General features: G+C 52.3%; 1 protein-coding gene across 4 annotated transcripts in view; it reads left to right on the forward strand.

The window, feature by feature from the left end:
- Positions 1 to 11,415: 11,415 nt before the first annotated feature.
- Positions 11,416 to 14,747, forward strand: part of GIGYF1 (GRB10 interacting GYF protein 1) — a 30,009-nt gene continuing 26,677 nt past the window's right edge. For 2 of the 4 annotated variants that reach the window (XM_073583684.1, XM_073583683.1), the window contains exon 1: positions 11,418 to 12,808. The gene's annotated coding sequence lies outside the window, so the exon portion shown is untranslated. Of the gene's footprint in view, positions 12,809 to 14,747 lie in introns of all 4 variants that reach the window. The other 2 variants (XM_073583682.1, XM_073583681.1) reach the window with 2 other exon arrangements.

A 14,747-nucleotide genomic window follows, 5' to 3' on the forward strand; every position in this document is an offset into this window, starting at 1 on the left:
CCTTTCTGACTTTAGGCTCAGTTAGTTCCATTCCTCCCACCTGCCTGGGTGCGCCCGCCTGCATGAACCAGTCCTGCTCCCCAGCAGCGACTCTAGGGGGTTTTAGTACCATAGCTGCAGGAATATGGAGGAAAATATATATACTCGCTGGTCGCCTCCACACGACCAGGAGGGGCGGCATCGAAGATTTGGCATGAGCCCCGCGGACTATTCACCAATCTGCTCACTACAGGGACGCACCCCTTCACCTCGGGGAATACCAGGCAGCTCCGTGGGGCACCATTCCTCCCACCTGCCTGGGTACCTCCCCTGTAAGAGCAAGTCCCGCTCCCCAGCAGCGACTCTAGGGGCTTTTGCCAGACCGCAGCCGCCATTTTTGTTTCTCTGGTTATCTGAGCAGAGGCCCCAGACCCTGATAACTGCTGCTGCAGCGGCTCTAACACACCATGCCGCTCCCCACTCACCTCAGTGAGGCCCGGCAGCAATTACCACAGGTCTCCACATGGCCAAAGCTCACCAGAAAAAAAGTAAGGGCCTGTGATAATGTCATGGTCACGTGTGTCAGGACGCAGATGATGCCGCAAGGCGAACCCATAACACACGTGACCCTGGATACTCCACCTCCAGTGGGGCGAATTTAAATAATAAAACGTGCAGGTGGATACGCCGCCTCCACCTGGCGAATTTAGGTATTACACGTTATAAATATATTTCTGGAAACACCGCCTCCAGTAAGGCGCATTTAAATAATAAAGGAGGGAACCTGGGAAACTTTAACAATGGTGGGCCCTGCGATAGGGAATGGGGACATGGAGACCTCCTAAGCTCCCCTGAGCCAGTGTCCCTGCACTCCTTACATTCCCTAAACAGGCTCCGCACCTGTCGCCGCACGCGTACCTTAACGCCCTTGCTCACCCTGACCCTAAACCCTCACTAGGGAATGGGTCGATGCGGAGACTAATCCCACCACTTCACTAACAACACACATGAGGAAAGAGACAATACAGGGGAAACACCACTTAGCTTTGCTCTGTTGCGTGCGCTCCTAGCAACAAAGCCCACCACCTGCGTGCGTCTTCTCCACCCGGATCCATCACCATAACAGGATCCTTCACCTTAGTGCAGCCTTGGAGCAGAGACCACCACCAGTTGCAGCTGCTTAGAACCAGAGTCCCAAGGATGAGTTCAGCTTCTGACCCGAAGTCGAGCATGCTTGAGTCCAGCTCAGCGGCCAAGTCCCACATGGTGAGTGCCACTCTACATAGTCGCCACTCCACCAGTCCATGCAGACACTTCCCGCCGACACCATCACTGCGACTCCACCACGCCATGCCAGCCCTTCGTCCAGACACCATAGCTGAAACACATCCCCCCTGGCTAAGCTGCGCAGGACTCCTCACCAGCTCCATCCTTCCTCCAGGCTCTCCCACTCAGAGTGAAAACAATCTCACAATATCACAGGCAGTGAGTGAACACCCTGAGCACACCTTTATAGGGTGTCACACCTGATCCATAATTAAGTGCAAAAAACCCTAAAGTGCAATACCACTCACCACCACCAGGGACAGTCAAGACACCTTGGAACTTTCCAAAGTAAAAAAAGTTCACCCAGTGCAATTTAAAACTGTCAGATCACTTCAGATCATGACAAACAGAGTCAGCATGGGTTTGTAACTAAGTCATGTCAGACTAACTTAATTTCCTTCTATGACAGAATCACTGACTGGGTGGATCATGGAAATGCTGTAGATATAATATATCTTGACTTCAGCAAAGCATTTGACAAAGTATCTCACACCAACAGCCATTAGGGGCTTATCTACAGCACTCTGTAATGCATTCTGTAATGCTGTAGATAAGCCCCCCCCCCCTGTAACCTGAAAGATAAGAAAAATTAGTTAGATTATACTCACCCAGAGGCGGTCCGGTCTGATGGGTGTCACAGGTCCGGTGCCTCTCATCTTCTAGTGATGATGTCCTCTTCTTTGCTTCCCGGTGCGGCTTCGGCGCAGGCGTACTGCTCTGCCCTGTAGAGGACAGATATATCCAAAGGGAATTCGTAGTTTTTTTCCGCGCTGCCGCTGAGACCAATTCCAGGAGAATGCTGCAGGATTGCATTGTTTTTATTCAACGCGTTTCAGGGGTCTCATGCCCCCTTCATCAGGAAACACCACACTGTACATACAGGCATCACAGACATAAATAGTTTTGAGAGGACACTGGATTTCAAAAAAATGAGTGTCAACAAGTCAGATGACGCAGTGTCAGAGTTCAATGACATCACATACAGTTAGGTCCATATATATTTGGACAGAGACAACATTTTTCTAGTTTTGGTTCTAGACATTACCACAATGAATTTTAAACAAAACCATTCAGCTGCAGGTGAAGTTCAGACTTTCAGCTTTCATTTGAGGGTATCCACATTAACATTGGATGAAGGGTTTAGGAATTTCAGCTCCTTAACATGGGCCACCCTGTTTTTAAAGGGACTAAAAGTAATACAATACATATTAGGTGTCGCCGCCTCCGTAGCGACCCGCCCTATAAAACTATCCCATTAGTTAACCCCTTTAGCGAACCCCTTAAAAAATAAAAAACGAAGCAAAAAATAATGATTTATTATCATACCGCCAAACAAAAAGTGTAATAACGCGCGATCAAAAAGACGGATATAAATATCCATGGTACCACTGAAAACGTCATCTTGTCCCGCAAAAAACGAGCTGCCACACAGCATCATCAGCGAAAAAATAAAAAAGTTATAGCTCGCGGAATAAAGCGATGCAAAAATAATTATTTTTTATATAAAATAGTTTTCATTGCATAAAACCAACAAAACATTAAAAAACGACCTAAATGAGGTATCGCTGTAACCGTACTGACCCGAAGAATAAAACCGCTTTATCAATTTTACCGCACGCGGAACGGTGTAAACGCACCCCCCCAAAAGAAATTCATGAAACGCTGTTTTTTGTTCATTCTGCGTCCCAAAAATCGGAATAAAAAGCGATCAAAAAATGTCACGTGTCCGAAAATGGTACCAATAAAAACATCAACTCGTCCCGCAAAAAATAAGACCTCACATGACTCGGTGGGTCAAAATACGGAAAAATTATAGCGCTCAATATGTGGTGATGCAAAAACTATTTTTACAATAAAAAGCGTCTTTTAGCGTGCGACAGCCGCCAAATATAAAAACCGCCATAAATAGTAAATCAAACCCCCCGATATCACCCCCTTAGAGAAAAATAATAAAATAAAATGTATTTATTTCCATTTTTCCATTAGGGTTAGGGCTAGGGTTAGGGATAGGGTTAGGGTTAGGGCTGAGATTAGGGTTAGGGGTGTGTTGGGGTTCGGGTTGGAGTTAGAATTGGGGGTTTCCACTGTTTGGGCACATCAGGGGCTCTCCAAATGCAACATGGCGTCTGATCTCAATTCCAGCTAATTCTGCGTTGAAAAAGTCAAATGGTGCTCCTTCCCTTCCAAGCTCTGCCATGCGCCCAAACAGTGTTTTACCCCCACATGTAGGGTATCAGCGTACTCAGGACAAATTGCAAAACAATTTTTGGGGTCCAATTTCTCCTGTTACCCTTAGGAAAATAAAAAATTGGGGGCAAAAATATCATATTTGTGGAAAAAAATGATTATTTTATTTTCACGTCCGAGCGTTATAAACTTCTGTGAAGCACTTGGGGGTTCAAAGTGCTCACCACACATCTAGATAAGTTCCTTAGGGGGTCTCGTTTCCAAAATGGGGTCATTTGTGGGGTGTTTCCACTGTTTAGGTACATTAGGGGCTCTCCAAAGACAACATGACGCCCGCAGAACATTCCCTCAAAGTCTGCATTCCCAAACGTCACTGCTTCCCTTCCGAGCCCCGACGTGTGTCCATACAGTAGTTTTCTCCCACATATGGGGTATCAGCGTACTCATGACAAATTGGACAACAACTTTTGGGGTCCAATTTCTCCTGTTACCCTTGGGAAAATAAAAAATTGGGGACTAAAAGATCATGTTTGTGGAAAAAATACGATTTATTTATTTTCACGCCCGGGCGTTATAAAGTTCTGTGAAGCACTGGGGGGGTCAAAGTGCTCACCACACATCTAGATAAGTTCCTTGGGGGGTCTAGTTTTCAAAATGGGGTCATTTGTGGGGTGTTTCCACTGTTTAGGTACATTAGGGGCTCTCCAAAGACAACATGACGCCCGCAGAACATTCCCTCAAAGTCTGCATTCCCAAACGTCACTGCTTCCCTTCCGAGCCCCGACGTGTGTCCATACAGTAGTTTTCTCCCACATATGGGGTATCAGCGTACTCATGACAAATTGGACAACAACTTTTGGGGTCCAATTTCTCCTGTTACCCTTGGGAAAATAAAAAATTGGGGACTAAAAGATCATGTTTGTGGAAAAAATACGATTTATTTATTTTCACGCCCGGGCGTTATAAAGTTCTGTGAAGCACTGGGGGTTCAAAGTGCTCACCACACATCTAGATAAGTTCCTTGGGGGGTCTAGTTTTCAAAATGGGGTCATTTGTGGGGGGTTTCCACTGTTTTGGTACATCAGGGGTTTTCCAATCGCGACATGATGTCCGATCTCAATTCCAGCCAAAAACGTCAAATGGCGCTGCTTCCCTTCCGAGCTCTGCCATGCGCCCAAATAGTGGTTTACCCCCACATGTGGGGTATCAGCATACTCAGGACAAATTGCACAATAACTTTTAGGGTCCTGTTACCCTTGGGAAAATAAAAATTGGGGTGAAAAGATCATTTTTGTGGAAAAAATGATTTTTTAATTGTACCGCTGTACGTTATAAACTTCTGTAAAGCCCTTGTGGGTTCAGAGTGCTCACCACACATCTAGATAAGTTCCTTGGGGGGTCTAGTTTCCAAAATGGGGTCACTTGTAGGGGGTTTCCACTGTTTAGGCACATCAGGGACTCTCCAAACGTGACATGGCGTCCGATCTGAATTGCAGCCAATTTTGCATTTGAAAAAGTCAAACGGCGCTCCTTCCATTCTGAGCTCTGCCATGCACCGAAACAGTCGTTCCCCCCCACATATCAGGTATCTGCGTACTCAGGAAAAATTGCACAATAACTTTTGCAGTCCAATTTCTCCTGTTACCCTTGGTAAAATAAAAAAAATTGAACCTGAAGTATTTTTTGTGAAAAAAAGTTAGATGTTCATTTTTTTTTTTAATATTCAAAAAAATTCCTGTGACGCACCTAAAGTGTTAATAAACTCCTTGAATGTGGTTTTGAGCACCTTGAGGGGTGCAGTTTTTAGAATGGTGTCACTTTTGGGTATTTTCTATCATATAGACCCCTCAAAGTGACTTCAAATGTGATGTGGTCCTAAAAATAAAATGGTGTAAAAATGAGAAATCGCTGGTCAACTTTTAACCCTTATAACTTCCTAACTAAAAAAAATTTTGGTTCCAAAATTGTGCTGATGTAAAGTAAACATGTGGGAAATGTTAGTTATCAAGTTTTTTGTGTGCCGTATCCCTGTGATTTAAGGGCATAAAAATTCAAAGTTGGAAAATTGCGAAATTTTCAAAATTTTCACCAAATTTCCGTTTTTCTCACAAATAAACGCAATTTATATGAATGAAATTTTACCACTAACATGAAGTACAATATGTCACGAGAAAACAATGTCAGAATCACCGGGATCCATGGAAGCTCCAGAGTTATCACCTCATAAAGGTACAGTGGTCAGAACTGTAAAAATTGGCCCGGTCATGAACGTGCAAACCACCCTTGGGGGTGAAGGGGTTAAAAAAGACATCAACAAACTGGAGCAAGTTCAGAAAAGAGCGACCAGAATGGTGACCGGTCTGCAAACCCTGTCTTATGAGGAAAGGTTGCAGGATTTGGGAATGTTTAGTTTGCAAAAGAGAAGACTGAGAGGAGACTTAATAGCTGTCTACAAATATCTAAAGGGCTGTCACATTGTAGAAGGATCAACTTTATTCTCATTTGCACAAGGAAAGACTAGAAGCAATGGGATGAAACTGAATGGGAGGAGACACAGATTAGATATTAGAAAAAACTTTTTGACAGTTAGAGTGATCAATGAGTGGAACAGGCTGCCACGAGAAGTGGTGAGTTCTCCTTCAATGGAAGTCTTCAAACAGAGGCTGGACAGACATCTGACTGGGATGATTTAGCGAATCCTGCTTTGAGCAGGGGTTGGACCAGATGGCCCAGGAGGTCCCTTCCAACTCTACGATTCTATGATTCTACCAGGGGGAGGGGCTGTAGTATAAGGGGTGTGGCCTCACACCATGCTGTCAGTGACGTCAGCACCGGGGGCGGGGCTGTAGTATAAGGGGTGTGGCCTCACGACATGCTGTCAGTGACGTCAGCACCAGGGGGCGGGGCTGTAGTATAAGGGGTGTGGCCTCACGACATGCTGTCAGTGACGTCAGCACCAGGGGAGGGGCTGTAGTATAAGGGGTGTGGCCTCACGACATGCTGTCAGTGACGTCAGCACCAGGGGGCGGGCTGTAGCATAAGGGGTGTGGCCTCACGACATGCTGTCAGTGACGTCAGCACCGGGGGCGGGGCTGTAGTATAAGGGGTGTGGCCTCACGTCATGCTGTCAGTGACGTCAGCACCAGGGGGAGGGGCTGTAGTATAAGGGGTGTGGCCTCACGCCATGCTGTCAGTGACGTCAGCACCAGGGGGCGGGGCTGTAGTATAAGGGGTGTGGCCTCACGACATGCTGTCAGTGACGTCAGCACCAGGGGGCGGGCTGTAGCATAAGGGGTGTGACCTCACGACATGCTGTCAGTGACGTCAGCACCAGGGGGCGGGCTGTAGCATAAGGGGTGTGGCCTCACGACATGCTGTCAGTGACGTCAGCACCAGGGGGCGGGCTGTAGCATAAGGGGTGTGGCCTCACGCTATGCTGTCAGTGACGTCAGCACCAGGGGGCGGGCTGTAGCATAAGGGGTGTGGCCTCACGTCATGCTGTCGGTGACGTCAGCACCAGGGGGCGGGGCTGTAGTATAAGGGGTGTGGCCTCACGACATGCCATCAGTGACGTCAGCACCAGGGGGCGGGGCTGTAGTATAAGGGGTGTGGCCTCACGACATGCTGTCAGTGACGTCAGCACCAGGGGGCGGGGATGTAGTATAAGGGGTGTGGCCTCACGCCATGCTGTCAGTGACGTCAGCACCAGGGGGCGGGCTGTAGCATAAGGGGTGTGGCCTCACAACATGCTGTCAGTGACGTCAGCACCAGGGGGCGGGCTGTAGCATAAGGGGTGTGGCCTCACGCCATGCTGTCAGTGACGTCAGCACCAGGGGGCGGGCTGTAGCATAAGGGGTGTGGCCTCACAACATGCTGTCAGTGACGTCAGCACCAGGGGCGGGGCTGTAGCATAAGGGGTGTGGCCTCACAACATGCTGTCAGTGACGTCAGCACCAGGGGGCGCGGCTGTAGCATAAGGGGTGTGGCCTCACGCTATGCCGTCAGTGACGTCAGCACCAGGGGGCGGGCTGTAGCATAAGGGGTGAGGCCTCACGTCATGCTGTCAGTGACGTCAGCACCAGGGGCGGGCTGTAGCATAAGGGGTGTGGCCTCACAACATGCTGTCAGTGACGTCAGCACCAGGGGCGGGGCTGTAGCATAAGGGGTGTGGCCTCACGCCATGCTGTCAGTGACGTCAGCACCAGGGGGCGGGCTGTAGCATAAGGGGTGTGGCCTCACAACATGCTATCAGTGACGTCAGCACCAGGGGCGGGGCTGTAGCATAAGGGGTGTGGCCTCACAACATGCTGTCAGTGACGTCAGCACCAGGGGGCGGGCTGTAGCATAAGGGGTGTGGCCTCACGCTATGCTGTCAGTGACGTCAGCACCAGGGGGCGGGGCTGTAGTATAAGGGGTGTGGCCTCACGCCATGCTGTCAGTGACGTCAGCACCAGGGGGCGGGGCTGTAGTATAAGGGGTGTGGCCTCACGACATGCTGTCAGTGACGTCAGCACCAGGGGGCGGGGCTGTAGTATAAGGGGTGTGGCCTCACAACATGCTGTCAGTGACGTCAGCACCAGGGGGCGGGCTGTAGCATAAGGGGTGTGGCCTCACGCCATGCTGTCAGTGACGTCAGCACCAGGGGGCGGGCTCTAGCATAAGGGGTGTGGCCTCACAACATGCTGTCAGTGACGTCAGCACCAGGGGCGGGGCTGTAGCATAAGGGGTGTGGCCTCACAACATGCTGTCAGTGACGTCAGCACCAGGGGGTGGGCTGTAGCATAAGGGGTGTGGCCTCACGACATGCTGTCAGTGACGTCAGCACCAGGGGCGGGCTGTAACAAGGGGTGTGGCCTCACACTATGCCGTCAGTGACGTCAGCACCAGGGGCGGGGCTGTAGCATAAGGGGTGTGGCCTCACAACATGCTGTCAGTGACGTCAGCACCAGGGGCGGGGCTGTAGCATAAGGGGTGTGGCCTCACAACATGCTGTCAGTGACGTCAGCACCAGGGGGTGGGCTGTAGCATAAGGGGTGTGGCCTCACGCTATGCCGTCAGTGACGTCAGCACCAGGGGGCGGGCTGTAACAAGGGGTGTGGCCTCACGCTATGCCGTCAGTGACGTCAGCACCAGGGGGTGGGCTGTAGCATAAGGGGTGTGGCCTCACGTCATGCTGTCAGTGACGTCAGCACCAGGGGGCGGGCTGTAACATAAGGGGTGTGGCCTCACAACATGCTGTCAGTGACGTCAGCAGCAGGGGGCGGGGCTGTAGTATAAGGGGTGTGGCCTCACAACATGCTGTCAGTGACGTCAGCAGCAGGGGGCGGGGCTGTAGTATAAGGGGTGTGGCCTCATAACATGCCATCAGTGACGTCAGCACCAGGGGGAGGGGCTGTAGCATAAGGGGTGTGGCCTCACAACATGCTGTCAGTGACGTCAGCACCAGGGGGCGGGGCTGTAGTATAAGGGGTGTGGCCTCACAACATGCTGTCAGTGAAGTCAGCACCAGGGGCGGGGCTGTAGCATAAGGGGTGTGGCCTCACAACATGCTGTCAGTGACGTCAGCACCAGGGGGCGGGGCTGTAGTATAAGGGGTGTGGCCTCACAACATGCTGTCAGTGACGTCAGCAGCAGGGGGCGGGGCTGTAGTATAAGGGGTGTGGCCTCACAACATGCTGTCAGTGACGTCAGCAGCAGGGGGCGGGGCTGTAGTATAAGGGGTGTGGCCTCACAACATGCCATCAGTGACGTCAGCACCAGGGGCGGGGCTGTAGCTTAAGGGGTGTGGCCTCACGCCATGCTGCCAGTGACGTCAGCACCAGGGGGCGGGGCTGTAGTATCAGGGGTGTGGCCTCACAACATGCCATCAGTGACGTCAGCACCAGGGGGCGGGCTGTAGCATAAGGGGTGTGGCCTCACGCCATGCTGCCAGTGACGTCAGCACCAGGGGGCGGGGCTGTAGTATAAGGGGTGTGGCCTCACGCCATGCTGTCAGTGACGTCAGCACCGGGGGAGGGGCTGTAGTATAAGGGGTGTGGCCTCACGCCATGCTGCCAGTGACGTCAGCAGCAGGGGGCGGGGCTGTAGTATAAGGGGTGTGGCCTCACAACATGCTGTCAGTGACGTCAGCAGCAGGGGGCGGGGCTGTAGTATAAGGGGTGTGGCCTCATAACATGCCATCAGTGACGTCAGCACCAGGGGGCGGGGCTGTAGCATAAGGGGTGTGGCCTCACAACATGCTGTCAGTGACGTCAGCAGCAGGGGGCGGGGCTGTAGTATAAGGGGTGTGGCCTCACAACATGCCGTCAGTGACGTCAGCACCAGGGGGCGGGGCTGTAGCATAAGGGGTGTGGCCTCACGCCATGCTGCCAGTGACGTCAGCACCAGGGGGCGGGGCTGTAGTATCAGGGGTGTGGCCTCACAACATGCCATCAGTGACGTCAGCACCAGGGGCGGGGCTGTAGTATAAGGGGTGTGGCCTCACAACATGCTGTCAGTGACGTCAGCAGCAGGGGGCGGGGCTGTAGTATCAGGGGTGTGGCCTCACAACATGCCATCAGTGACGTCAGCACCAGGGGCGGGGCTGTAGCTTAAGGGGTGTGGCCTCACGCCATGCTGCCAGTGACGTCAGCAGCAGGGGGCGGGGCTGTAGTATCAGGGGTGTGGCCTCACAACATGCCATCAGTGACGTCAGCACCAGGGGGCGGGCTGTAGCATAAGGGGTGTGGCCTCACGCCATGCTGCCAGTGACGTCAGCACCAGGGGGCGGGGCTGTAGTATAAGGGGTGTGGCCTCACGCCATGCTGCCAGTGAAGTCAGCACCAGGGGGCGGGGCTGTAGTATAAGGGGTGTGGCCTCACGCCATGCTGTCAGTGACGTCAGCACCAGGGGGCGGGGCTGTAGTATAAGGGGTGTGGCCTCACGTCATGCTGCCAGTGACGTCAGCACCAGGGGGCGGGGCTGTAGTATAAGGGGTGTGACCTCACGTCATGCTGTCATTAACGTCAGCACCAGGGGCGGGCTGTAGTATAAGGGGTGTGGCCTCACTGCACGCTATCAGTGACGTCAACGCCAGGGGGCGGGGCTGTAGTATCAGGGGTGTGGCCTCACTGCACGCTATCAGTGACGTCAGCGCCAGGGGGCGGGGCTGTAGTATCAGGGGTGTGGCCTCACGGCACGCTATCAGTGACGTCAGCGCCAGGGGGCGGGGCTGTAGTATCAGGGGTGTGGCCTCACTGCACGCTATCAGTGACGTCAGCGCCAGGGGGCGGGCTGTAGTATCAGGGGTGTGGCCTCACGGCACGCTATCAGTGACGTCAGCGCCAGGGGGCGGGCTGTAGTATCAGGGGTGTGGCCTCACGGCACGCTATCAGTGACGTCAGCGCCAGGGGGCGGGGCTGTAGTGTCAGGGGTGTGGCCTCACTGCACGCTATCAGTGACGTCAGCGCCAGGGGGCGGGGCTGTAGTATCAGGGGTGTGGCCTCACTGCACGCTATCAGTGACGTCAGCGCCAGGGGGCGGGACGGACACCACTCTGGCCGGTTGTCCGCAGTGTACTTTGGTATCTTCCAGGAGCAGCCGTTGGTTCTCTCCCCCCAGACACTGATGCCACTTGGTACATGCCGGGGTCAGGCAGGAAGCACAGGCTCCGCTGTCAATCACTCCCTATGGGCGGGGTTATCCTCCCCCAGCGAGCCCCGGTGCCGGTGTGGCACGGACACTGTGGCGCCCTCTGGCTGACAGGAGTCAGGACGGACTCTGCGCCAATAACAGAAAATACCAATAAAGTTGTTGATTTAAAAAAAACCGAGCCGCTGCTTCCTGGGATTTGGCCACAGTTTGGTCACGTGACACGAGAGGGCGTGGCCTGGCTGTGGGAGACGACGTTCCTTCTTAGTGGGCGGAGTCAATTCCAAGGTCACGTGATCCCCCTCCTCACGGCGCGGCCGCCATCTTGTTTTGGGATCCTCCGCACACGGAGGAGGTGCGTGACGTGTCGTGACGTAACGAAGACTATCGCGACTGTGGCGACACTGAAATTTACCTCCAGACAGAGAGAGATACAGAGAAGGAGAGAAAAGAGCGACAGCGCGGCCTCTCCGGGAGTCACCGGCCCGAGAGCGTGAGCGGCCCGCGGCCTAGTACCGAGCTCTGCCCGTGCACAGCGGCGACCGCTGAGGAGAGCGGCGGGCCCGGGGCACAGCGCGTCCCCGACACACGGGCCCGGGGCCTGGACGGGGACACACCGGACTACCGGAGAGGAGGCGCCCGGGGCCTGCACTGCATATAGGGGCCGGAATACACCTGCCCGGGGGCCTGCACTGCATATAGGGGCCGGAATACACCTGCCCGGGGGCCTGCACTGCATATAGGGGCCGGAATACACCTGCCCGGGGACCTGCACTGCATATAGTGGCCGGAATACACCTGCCCGGGGACCTGCACTGCATATAGGGGCCGGAATACACCTGCCCGGGGACCTGCACTGCATATAGGGGCCGGAATACACCTGCCCGGGGACCTGCACTGCATATAGTGGCCGGAATACACCTGCCCGGGGCCTGCACTGCATATAGGGGCCGGAATACACCTGCCCGGGGGCCTGCACTGCATAGAGTGGCAGTAATACACCTGCCAGGGGGCCTGCACTGCATATAGGGGGGCGGAATACACCTGTTAGGAGGCCTGCACTGCATATAGGGGGTGGAATACACCTGTTAGGGGGCTGCACTGCATATAGGGGGCAGAATACACCTGTCAGGGGTCCTGCACTGCATATAGGGGGTGGGATACACCTGTTAGGAGGCCTGCACTGCATATAGGGGGTGGAATACACCTGTTAGGGGGCTGCACTGCATATAGGGGGCAGAATACACCTGTCAGGGGGCCTGCACTGCATATAGGGGGTGGGATACACCTGCCCAGGTGCCTGCACTGCATAGAGTGGCAGGAATACACCTTACTGGGCCTTGTACTGCATATAGGGGGCGGAATACACCTGCCCGGGGCCTACACATAGGGGTGATCGCAGAAGCGCAGTGTACCACTGTACAGCTGCCGTTCTGTGCTATGCTCCAGCAGTATATTCTATCTCCATAGTCCGGGCACATGTTTACACTGATTGGGGGGCCGTCACATACATACGGGCTTGCGGGTCCCCTGCAGCATTTACTACGTCTCTCAATACCCACTAAGGTTCATGCTGCAGAAAGTTAATACATTGGACGGCGGCGCCCTCTCAGGGCGTTAACAAGGAGACGCACCACAGAGACCAGCACACCAAGGGCTGCCGGACCACAGGACGTCCAGGAGAAAGGCAAGTGACCTGGGGATGCTACTGGGTGGAAGAAAATGCAAAGCATCATGTGATTACCACCTGTGGGGTCAGAATACTGTCACATCTGTGGAAACGTCACATTGTGTCAGAAGCTTTGTGAAAGATCTAATGCTCTGTATTTACTGCTGTCACTTACTGATCCCTAGTTACCGCCTGTATTACGCTCGAGAGCTGCACTCACTATTCTGCTGGTGTAGTCACTGTGTACATATATTACATTACTGATCCTGAGTTATGTTCTGTACTAGAGCCCGGCGTTGCCCGGGCATAGTAACTAACTGTGGTTATAACAAATTATAATGATTATCCTCCAACCCATAGTCTCGTGCCCATATACCCATCATACATATCCGCCATCCCATTATCCCGTGCCCATATACCCATCATACATCCTCCATCCCATAGTCCAGTGCCCATATACCCATCATGCATATCCTCCATCCCATAGTCCAGTGCCCATATACCCATCATACATCCTCCATCCCATAGTCCAGTGCCCATATACCCATCATACATATCCTCCATCCCATAGTCCAGTGCCCATATACCCATCATACATCCTCCATCCCATAGTCCAGTGCCCATATACCCATCATGCATATCCTCCATTCCATAGTCCCGTGCCCATATACCCATCATACATATCCGCATCCCATAGTCCAGTGCCCATATACCCATCATACATCCTCCATCCCATAGTCCAGTGCCCATATACCCATCATACATCCTCCATCCCATAGTCCAGTGCCCATATACCCATCATACATCCTCCATCCCATAGGCCCGTGCCCATATACCCATCAAACATATCCTCTTTCCCATAGGCCCGTGCCCATATACCCATCAAACATATCCTCCATCCCATAGTCCAGTGCCCATATACCCATCATACATATCCTCCATCCCATAGTCCAGTGCCCATATACCCATCATACATATCCTCCATCCCATAGTCCAGTGCCCATATACCCATCATACATATCCTCCATCCCATAGTCCAGTGCCCATATACCCATCATACACATCCTCCATCCCATAGTCCCGTGCCCATATACCCATCACACATCCTCCATCCCATAGTCCCGTGCCCATATACCCATCACACACATTCTCCATCCCATAGTCCAGTGCCCATATACCCATCACACATCCTCCATCCCATAGTCCTGTGCCCATATACTAGAGAAGAGAGAGAGGATTCAAAAAGATATAAATAAACTGGAGAAGTGGGCAGCAACTAATAGAATGGTTTTTAACAGGGAGAAATGCAAAGTACTATATCTGGGCAATAAAAATGAAAAAAGCATATACAGAATGGGAGGAATAGGGCTAAGCAACAGCACATGTGAAAAAGACTTGGGTATACAAATAGATCACAGACTGAATATGAGTCAACAATGTGATGCAGCAGCAAAAAAGGCAAATGCAATTCTAGGATGTATTAACAGAAGCATACAGTCTAGATCACGTGAAGTCATTATTTCCCTCTTCTCCTCTTTGGTCAGACCTCATCTGGAATATTGTGTCCAGTTTTGGGCACCACATTTTAAAAAAGACATCAACAAACTGGAGCAAGTTCAGAAAAGAGCGACCAGAATGGTGACCGGTCTGCAAACCCTGTCTTATGAGGAAAGGTTGCAGGATTTGGGAATGTTTAGTTTGCAAAAGAGAAGACTGAGAGGAGACTTAATAGCTGTCTACAAATATCTAAAGGGCTGTCACATTGCAGAAGGATCAACTTTATTCTCATTTGCACAAGGAAAGACTAGAAGCAATGGGATGAAACTGAATGGGAGGAGACACAGATTAGATATTAGAAAAAACTTTTTGACAGAGTGATCAATGAGTGGAACAAGCTGCCACAAGAAGTGGTGAGTTCTCCTTCAATGGAAGTCTTCAAACAGAGGCTGGACAGACA

The sequence above is a fragment of the Dendrobates tinctorius genome, unplaced genomic scaffold (genome assembly GCF_039654945.1).
Source record: "Dendrobates tinctorius isolate UK_male_01 unplaced genomic scaffold, ASM3965494v1 ptg000080l, whole genome shotgun sequence".
Taxonomy (NCBI): domain Eukaryota; kingdom Metazoa; phylum Chordata; class Amphibia; order Anura; family Dendrobatidae; genus Dendrobates; species Dendrobates tinctorius.